This window comes from Amphiprion ocellaris, chromosome 13 (genome assembly GCF_022539595.1).
Source record: "Amphiprion ocellaris isolate individual 3 ecotype Okinawa chromosome 13, ASM2253959v1, whole genome shotgun sequence".
NCBI lineage: Eukaryota > Metazoa > Chordata > Actinopteri > Pomacentridae > Amphiprion > Amphiprion ocellaris.
This window is the reverse complement of record NC_072778.1, coordinates 31,723,468-31,733,417: the sequence shown is the minus strand read 5'-3', so window position 1 is coordinate 31,733,417 and position 9,950 is coordinate 31,723,468.

Here is a 9,950-nt window from a genome sequence, read left to right as displayed (position 1 = left end):
AATCAGGAGGTAAAGAACAAGTGATAGTGTTACTAATCCTCCTAAAATGACACCACAAAAAGTGCACTACTTCTACAATCTGGGTGTGGAAAACAGACTGATAAGTACGTTGGGGAATTATCAATGGATTATACTCCTGTGACAACTCAGATCATGTGAAGGACAGTGCATAATGTGAACATCTATAGAAAGATTTAAGTTTGCTAAAATATATAAAAAGCAGCCTGGTGAAAGTTGGGGACAAATCCTTTGATTAGATGAGACCAAGTTGACTTTGTTTGGCTCAGATAGAGTCCAGCATGTTTGACTTAAACCAGTCAAGACTACAGTGAATGCATAGTCCTGGCAGTGAAGCGTGGAGGTGTAATTTAACCCTCCTGTTGTCTTCATTTACGGTCACCAAAAAATGTTGTTTCCTTGTCTGAAAAAAATTTTTAAAATTCGGCAAAACAAATTTCCCAAATTTTAGAAAATTTACAAAACCTTCAGGAAGAAAATTCCAATAATTCCTTTAAAAAAATCCCCCAAATTTGGGCAAGAAAATTCTTCAAAAATTTAGTAAAAATCTTCCAATAAAATCCTAAAAATGTCTAAAGTGATTACATATACATCAGTAAAACTTCAGATTTTTTCTTTAAGAACATTCACAAAAAAATCAACCAAAATCCAGAGAAATTCACTGGATTTTGGTTGATTTTTTGTGAATATTCTTAAGAAACATTTTTTTAACATTTCTTTTTTTCCACCAAAACATTTTCCCAAAAATGTTGAAAATGTGTACATCAGAGGTTTCACTGTGAAAACATGTATTTTTCCACATTTTCAAACTTTAAAATGAGTCAGTTTGACCCGCAGGACGACACAAGGGTTAATGTGTGTGGATAAACCAACATACTGGTCGAAGAGATGACTTCCATTCTGCAGAAACTTGGCAATAGAGGAATATTCCAGCATGATAATGATCCAAAGCACACTGCCAAAATCATGCAGGAGTTTCTAAAGAAGAAAACAACCTGGCATCGCTCGGCCTGAATCCAGTATAACAACTTTGGGGTATTTTAAAGAGAAAAGTGGAGCAACACAACCTTTCCGACATAGAACAGCTGACAAGAAGTGTGTCTGAAAAATGGCAGAAGAATTCTTCAGAAATGCGTGCAACACAGGGATCCTCCTTTCTGAAGTAATGCTTTTTTTTTTTTTTACCTCCAATTAAGACTGAGCAGCGGTATTTTGTAGTATTTTTGGGTGCACTATATTGTGCATACATTTACACAGAGGGTTTTTTTATGCATAGAGAAAATCGCCAATGTTAAAATGATTAGATGGGCAACACAGATTTTTACCGTACGCAGATTTTACAAAGGTACATTCTGAGCCAAGAAAAACTCGGTACACACTCAAAAATAGCAGGCAGTAAATGTAACGCACTATGTAGGAACCAGGGAGTGATATCTGACCCAGTGTTTGGATTCTAGTAAAGGTGAAACCCTTAAGACATCGAACCTTACCTGATAATGCCATTTCATATACCTTACCTGCATAAAGGGCAGTCATGTCTTCCAAACTAGTTTGTAGCAAAAGCTTTCTGTGTTTTTCGGTCTTGAAAACCAAGCTATGTATGTTTTTAAACTCGAAAAAGTAAAACTCCAGACCAGAAGACTGTGCAAATCAGAGATTCTCTTTAATAAATAGCATGAAACATGATTGGGTAGTACAAAAATCTGCATGAAATGGCTTTTTGACCCACAGAGGAAAGAGCACAAGTCAAGTTAGAGTAATTTATATAGCACATCTAAAACAACATGATACGGACACAAAGTGCTTTGAAATTCACCTGCATAATGTGAGAAATAACAGTGAAGAACTACAATGTTATAGACAGAAAACCAATAAATTCTCATTGAATGAACACTGTTGCGATCAGTGATAGCAGTAAACCAAAATATTAAAGCCTTACACCCAAAACAAAGAGCTAAAAGATGTTAAGAATATTAAGAACTTTGCAGAACTGCAGGGTCAAGTGATAATTCATCCACTGTTACCATCAAAAATACTGATTAAAGCAGCTTTGAAGGACTGCAGGTGTTTTCATGATTGTACATGTTTTAGCTGGTTTCCTAGAACTGAAACAATCCTCTCCAGACAATAACTGGGAAAACCACAGACAATTGTCAATTTGAGGGAACCAGAACTGCCTGAAACCATGAAGTCACAGAAAATAACTCTAAACGGTCTCCTCAGCAGTGTAGGAAGCAGAATCAGCAGCATTAAATCTTCTGCCTCATGTCTCTGCAGTGTCCTCAGATATAAAACAGGCTGAGGTTAGTCGGATTAGTAACTACAACCTTGTGCTCTTTACTGACTTCACTTCATGTGATTCCTGTGCAGAGATTCTCATGATTTCTAGAAAGTAGCTTTGACTCGCCATGTCGAACACACCTCAGCAACATGTAAAGTCAATTACATGCAAAGATGAAGGACACGAGGGGAGCACTGCTCTGTCTAATGAGTGCGTGAATACTGTTTGCATGCATGTTTGTGTGTGTCTGTGCACATCCACATGTGACACCCTGAATATGACCATTCAGAGCCACAGGAAAGACCTCATGCAGGGTTAAAGGCCAAGCTGAGGGTTTATGGGCGTTGTTGAGTTCAGATTGGAGGACAGCGAGGCAGTCAAAGAGCTCACAGACCAGTTAACTCTTTCCATCAGAAACTATCGTTTTCATTAAAGGGGGAAATTCAAGATGAGGAGTTGTTGGCATTTAGCTAGTAGGCATCTTTAGATAGTTAGCCTGTGCCAGATTTACTGTCCCCTGTCAGGCCACGCTGGAGTATAGTTGTGTGCAGTTTTGTTTTCCATTTACAGAGTCTGGAGCCTGAAGAGGAACAGGAGTCAAGTCAGGCTGTTCCTCAGACATCTGTTTCATCTTCAGCAAGAAGACCATTAAACAATAAAAGCAGACATTAACACTTCGGCCACGCTGGGAGTCCCTGTTGCTTTATGTTGAACTTCCTCACTCTACAGATCCAGACGAGGGTCCACCCCCTGCTAACAGAGTCTGTCGCTGCTCTAACAGGAAACCTGTGAACAGCAACAATGACTGTATTTGCCACTGGAAGCATTTTGAGCCACCAAAGTATTTTTGTTCGCATTGTGATGCACACAGAAAGAAAAGTCCCTCAGTTTGCTTGATTTTTATGATGTTATCATGCATCACTTCTCCAGATTTCACAAACGTCTCCAAGCAGAGATGAAAGAATGAGCTTTTTGTCTCGCTTTCATTAGATTTTTTTCAATGGTCTTCTTGTCTTATCCTGCTTATATTAACTCATCTACCGGAGAGGAACTCAGGTGATATCAGGAGAAGGAAGGCTTTCAGCGCTGTTAACATTTCTCTGTCTTATTGCTGATTCCACATTGAAAATATTAACAACTTTGTCCAAATGTTCCATTAATTAATGCCGCTAATCCATTGTCTCCTGTGGTTCCGGTGCAGCTGTTCTTAGCAGAAGCCACAGAGTCATCTTTCTCCCAAAATGTCCTGCCGGAGGCACAACTTATAAAAGTGCCTTTTCTTCTCCTCTAAACAAAATGAATAATACTCTGGAGAGTTGAATATAAGCTTCATGGTCATGAGTCACTGCCTTGCACATGTTTCACAAGGAATAAAAAATCTGCTTCTTTCAACACTTCACTTATTTCCTTTCCTATTTAGCCATCCAAGCCTGTGTAATGTAAGTTGGCTAAATGTGAGCAGGAGTTGCACAGCTGTGGCGTCCAGCCGCCCAGATACTGGATACACAGTAGGAGAGGAGGTTAATGCCAGAGCTGTAAATGGATGCAACAACCTGAGTTTGGGGATTGTTATTCAAACTGAAAACGTCTCTGTTCCTGCTCCAAAGAAACGATCGCTTTGCAGCTTTGAGTTTCTGAGGCAGAAAAACTTCTTTGTAAATCAATGAGGTGAAAAAAGAGGATTTGCTGAAGCAGTGAGGAGGGAAATGGTAGCGCATTCACGAACACACTGCAACATGTCCAGTGAAAGTGGGTCATTCTGGTGATCTCCCAGTTAGATTTACACAATTTTCCTGTCTGCTTAGCTGACATTCTTCCCCGTCTGCAGGGAAATGCACTGGGCTGTTTGAAGGCTTGTTTTGTCCCATGAAAATTGGTTCGGAGCCGTACATGCACGCATTGTTTCATCAGGCTGTCACTCTTCATCCATTACAGAGGACGACTGTAAACAAATAATGGCACATGAGAAAATGAAGCTGAAAAACCTCCCTCCTGTCACATGCTGGAAAAACACAAATTATCTTTTATAATTAATTAAAATTATCAAGCCGATTGGATCTAAAATGTTACAGTTTCATCAGGCAACAGAAAAAAGGCCTTCAGGCCATGATCTTGTTATAGAGTTTAATGGGCACCAGACAGTTTTAGCAGGAAAAACGACGGCAGGATTTTCAACCCATAAAGCCTCATTTGAATTTCAACTGTTTTCAAAAACCATCAGCAGATAAAGAGAGACAAAATGTAACTGAATAAACACAATCCTTTGAAATCCCTTATGTACTTAAAACGCCCAATGTGAAACTGTTTAGAGACGAAGTTTCAAAGTTTATCATCATTGATTTAGCTTCTAAAAACTCATCGCTGTGGAGCAAATTACATATTTAGTGGTTCTTCCCATGAAAATAGAAAATAATCCCTTCACTCACTAACCTTTAGATGCATAAGTGGGTCAAAAATAACCCAATGAGGCTATTTTCTTGCAATATCTTTGTAATGAAAAGTTGTTATCATTTCATATTCCCAGTATTACTCAAAAACATGTCTTCAGTATCATTTCATTTAATTTTTTGAGTTACCTTTTATATTTTTTAAGAATTTATCATTTTTGTATTACTACCCCAAGCTTCCATAAGTGGGTCAAAAATGAACCGCATGCTTTTCCCATAGAATCTCATGGAAACTCGTGACTCTTATCGATTGTAACTGTCAGTAATATATTTACTGTGGACCACACACTATGTCAGAAGTGTCACCGATTAAGAAGATTATTTTAAACAGCAAGACCCGACACATCTAAGTATTATCTACATTTTTTGTAACCTCAGAATACAATTTATGTCATGAAACGTCAGCAAAGAGCTTGCTCTGGGGGTTCAGGCATACTGGTTCTGTAAAACATCTTGAGAAAATTTTAATTGTAATTGGCGCTATGTAAATAAAATTGAATTTAGTTAAATTGAACTGAATTACTGTAAAACTACCCTACATGACACAACGGCAAGTTGTAAAATTTAACATGATTGTGATGAAGAATAATGGCACAAAATGCTCCACCATGTGAATTATCTGGTAAGTTTGTTCCATATGAAACCTTAGAAATGTAAATCCATGTTTTTGAGACTGTAATGATTCACTGCGATTTCATTGTGGAAATACTCAGCCATGGTGCTTATTTCACTCATGGTGAGTCTTCTTGCATTTAAAAACACCATTAGGACATATTAACAAGATCAAAAACTTCATTTTCACTTGAGGAGATCTTCAATGTAAGAAAAAAAGTTTAATAACTGTATAAATAAATATATTGTAGTGTCCTCGTGCAGTGTGTTGAAACTCTGACTAAACACCAAGTTAAACCGAAGCCAATGAAGACAGAGTCGCAGCAAAGCTGACCATTTACTGTCACACTTCTTCATTAACAAAAAAAAAAAACAACCAAAAACAATACAGATTATCAGGAAGAGAACCTGGAAGTGACATAAGAGGACGTGAGGTCATCAGATGAGCAGTATCAAAAAATAAACCTCTTTTACAAACTATTGTAACCTTTAGCAGTTATTAAGTCATTCTTTAACTGAAATAAGTGAAAGTGAATTATTTAAAAGACAATCTGTAAAAAAAAAAAAAAAATGAAACAATGCCTTAGTGGCAGTACATATATGAATACCTTTACTTTATATTTCACTTTGGTATTGCTTAAATAGAGAACAACAATAATATGTTTTGAGTTTTGGGAATATAAATCTGGTTCTTTGTGATGCCAGAGGCAAACAGCAAGGTTGTAAGCTGCTTTGAACAGCTACTCCTGCATGCCTTAATTTAATTCAATTCAGCATAATTCACTCATCCCTTACTGAGCAGCTCAAGACAGAGAAGAAACCGCAGAAAGTCAACATCATTCATACATAAAAACTCATGTTCGTGTCAAAAACATCCCCAATAAATCTCAATGGACTGCTGTTCAAACTGAACAGTGTGAAATCCTTGTTCTTGCCAAATTTGCTGCAGACAGGATTTATGGCGTCTGGAATAAAACCCAACTATTCTCTATTTGTTTCTATGTGTGCTTCCAAAGCCCTTTTTCCTGCAGGCATCACAGGAGAACAGAATGACATGAAAACCAGAGTCATCATTCATTTCTCCACATTTAAATGAGAGGAAGAAAAAAATACACAAGCAGAACTGTAAAATTAAAACACAGAACAATACATTAGCAAAAGTGATTAATTGCAATGAGACTCTGATCTTTTTCGTTCCATTTAGAGATTTAGGAATGTGAGTTCTAGCCGCAGTTTGTGCTTCTAGAGTGTGAGCTACAAACTGTTTATCAAGCTGAGTGTGACACTGGAGGTTGCTTCATAAAATTCATTGCTGGTCTGAGGAACTGTGCAGAATCTGCAAAGACCATCTAGACAGAAACCTAGTCTTTCTGCTAAATGATAAAAATCTTTTTTTTTTCCTGTTTCGCTAGAATGACTGACAAATGAATCAAAATCACAGCAAGGATAAGTGCAACATCCAAGTTCTAGGTGCTGCAATTTTATAAAGAGAAAGCACAGTTGTGTCACAACATTCACTTTAAATAAATAATGGTTTCCAGATGTAAGGAAGTGTGCTTGTTTGGTACAGAAAACAGAAAAAGAAATGATGTTCCCCTCTAAAATCCTGACTCTGACCAGTCAGGACCACTCTAATATTTCATCGGACCACCTTTATCTCTGAGAATGACACATTCACCGTGACATGTTTTCGATAAGCTTCTCCAATGTCAGAGCATTTATCTCCGTCCAGAGATGCATTAATTTTCTACCAAGATCTTGTATTGATGATGGGAGAGTAGGACCGCTGTGCAAAGTCTTCTCCAGAACATCCCAAAGATTCTCAGTGGGGCTGAGGTCTGGACTCTGTGGAGGACAATCCATCTCATGCTCCCTGATCCACTCATTCACAACGTGACCCCATGAATCCTGGTATCATCATCTTGGAACATGTCCATGGCATCAGGGAAGAAAACTCCACTGATGGAAAGACCTGGTCATTCAGTATATTCAGGTATCAGCTGATCTCATTCTATGGGAACATAACGTTGCTGAACCTGACCAACCCCAGATCATAACCCAAACCCCCACAGGCTGGTAGACACTAGACATGATGAGAGCATCACTTCATCTGCCTCTCTTCTTACCCTGATGCCCCCATCACTCTGGAACAGGGTAAATCTGGACTCATCAGATCACATGACCTTCTTTCATTGCTCCAGAGTCCAATCTTTGTGCTCCATAGCAAACTGAAGCCTTTTTCTGATCATCCTCACTGATCAGTGGTTTTCTCAGAGCTACAGCTGTTTAGTCTCAATCCTCTGAGTTCCCTTCACATTGTGTGTGTGGAAATACTCTTACTTTCACTATTAAACATAGCCGTGAGTTCTACTGTTGATACGATCATCTAAGAGTTTGTTCTGAACACATTTGTTCCTCAAAGATGATGGTTCTCCACTATCCTTCAGGTTTTAATGATGTGTTCGACGGTTCTTAACCTGATTTTAGTAGTTTCAGAAATCTCCTTAGTTGTTTTCTTTGCTTGATGCAGGCCAATAATTTGACCCTTCTGAGACAGATTAACATCCTTTCCATGACCACAGCATATGTCTTCCTACATGGTTGTTTCAGAAATGAGAAGCTCCTCACTGCATCAGCTAGAGTTAAATAAGTTGTTGCAGCTGAAACATATTCATCACTGCAGTAATTATCCAATGGAAGCTCTTATCTATTTGCTTAGTTAAATCCAGGTGGCAACTTTTGTTTTGGACAGGCAGTGTAATAATAACAATAATAACAAAAGCTTTATATATATATACAACCTTTTAAAAACAGAGTTTACAAAGACAGGGCAATCATAGTTTAAAAAGCTGCTTACAAGCAACTTAATTTAAGTCCCTTTCAATCATTGATTTAACTCATAAAAGTCATCTCTTTGTATTATAGTTACATATTTAGAGGTCTTTCGGCAAAAATAATCCCTTTTCATTTTCAGTATTTTATATTTTAATAGGAATAAAATGCTCAGTATTTAGTTTGTTTTGACAGAACATAATTAAATGTAAAATTAGTCTTTTTTGTCATCCAACGTTTATATTCTGATCCTAGTGTTTAGAAAAGTGCAGGCTGCATATTTGATAGTTAAACAGTGTGTCTGTTTAGATTCTCAGTCATCCAGATCATGGTAATCCCAGGAGTTTCAGTTAAATGCAACTGGACTTTCAGGTTCTTGAAAATGTTTTACCTTCATCCAAGAGGCTTCATCGGTTCTCCAGTTGAACAACACCTTCTGTGCTTTAACTTTTGCAAAATTTTCAAAAATATTTCTGAAACTGCAACTTTGCAGTTGCACTATTAAACTCATGAAAATATAGATAGGTGACAAATTAGAGGAAAACAGTGTCTTAGTAGGTGTTGGGCGATCACTTCCTGCCAGAACAGCTTAAATGCTTCTTCTCATTGATTCACCAAGTCTCTAGAACTCTACTGGAACATCATTCATCAGGAGGATATTTACCCCTCCAAGGACAGATTTATATGACAATCAGTATACGTTTGTCCTTCCGTCTGTCTGTCTGTCTGCAACATTACTCAAAAACGGACCAACGGATTTGGATGAAATTTTCAGAGAAGGTCAGAAATGACAGAAGGACCAACTGATTAGATTTTGGCAGTGATGCGGCTTATAGTTTGGATCCACAGATTTGTTATATATTTCTGTATCATTGTGAGATAGTGGCACGTTGTCACTGTAACTATGACAACAAATGAACACTACGTCAGCTGCCTGCTGATGATCACATGATTGTGATCCTACTACAAATCAACCAGTGCGGACTTATCAGGACTTAATCATTGGAAATCATACAAGGAACAACTGATTAAATTGTGGGGGTGTTTCAGAGTTCCATCAATTCCTGCTGCCTGCTACATATTTAGGTCACATGATTCAGTATCCGTACATAACGTACACATGCAGAACACACCTGTGCTCGGCGCAAGATAATCTTTTATTAAAGATTTAATCTTTTGGAAATAATACCACGACTGAGCAACCTTGCCGGAGTACTGCACTCGCTAAGTGATTTTCTTGTCCTTTATTTGGTGTTTTGATTTTGGTGCTGCTGAGTGATGTCTAACATGTCGTTCCAAAATCTGTCATATGTGTTCACTTCGTCCGAGGTCTGATGATTGTCAGGATCAAAAAATATGATTCACATCATTTTCATCAAACCAGTCAGTGACCCTTTATGTCCTTTGAATGGAGGCTTTATCATCTGCAAGGACACCACTCCCATCAGCATAGAAATGTTTCATTATTGGATAAAAGCGACCACTCCAAACAACTTTGTATTGATTTTTGGTTGCTCTTCCCTCTAATCAGGCAAGTGGAACCAAAAAAAGATCAGCAAAATGCCTCCAACAGCATAACAGAGCAACCAGATCAGTTATTCCTTTGGTTTGTCATTCATCTGTATGCCAGAATTTATAATAAAAATGTACAAATGATTCACAAGTCACATGAAGTCAGTGTAAACCTCATGCAGCATTAATTAAAGTGAGATTAGATTGTGTCTGTTATAAGAACCATTTTTTAAAAGTTGTTAAGTGTG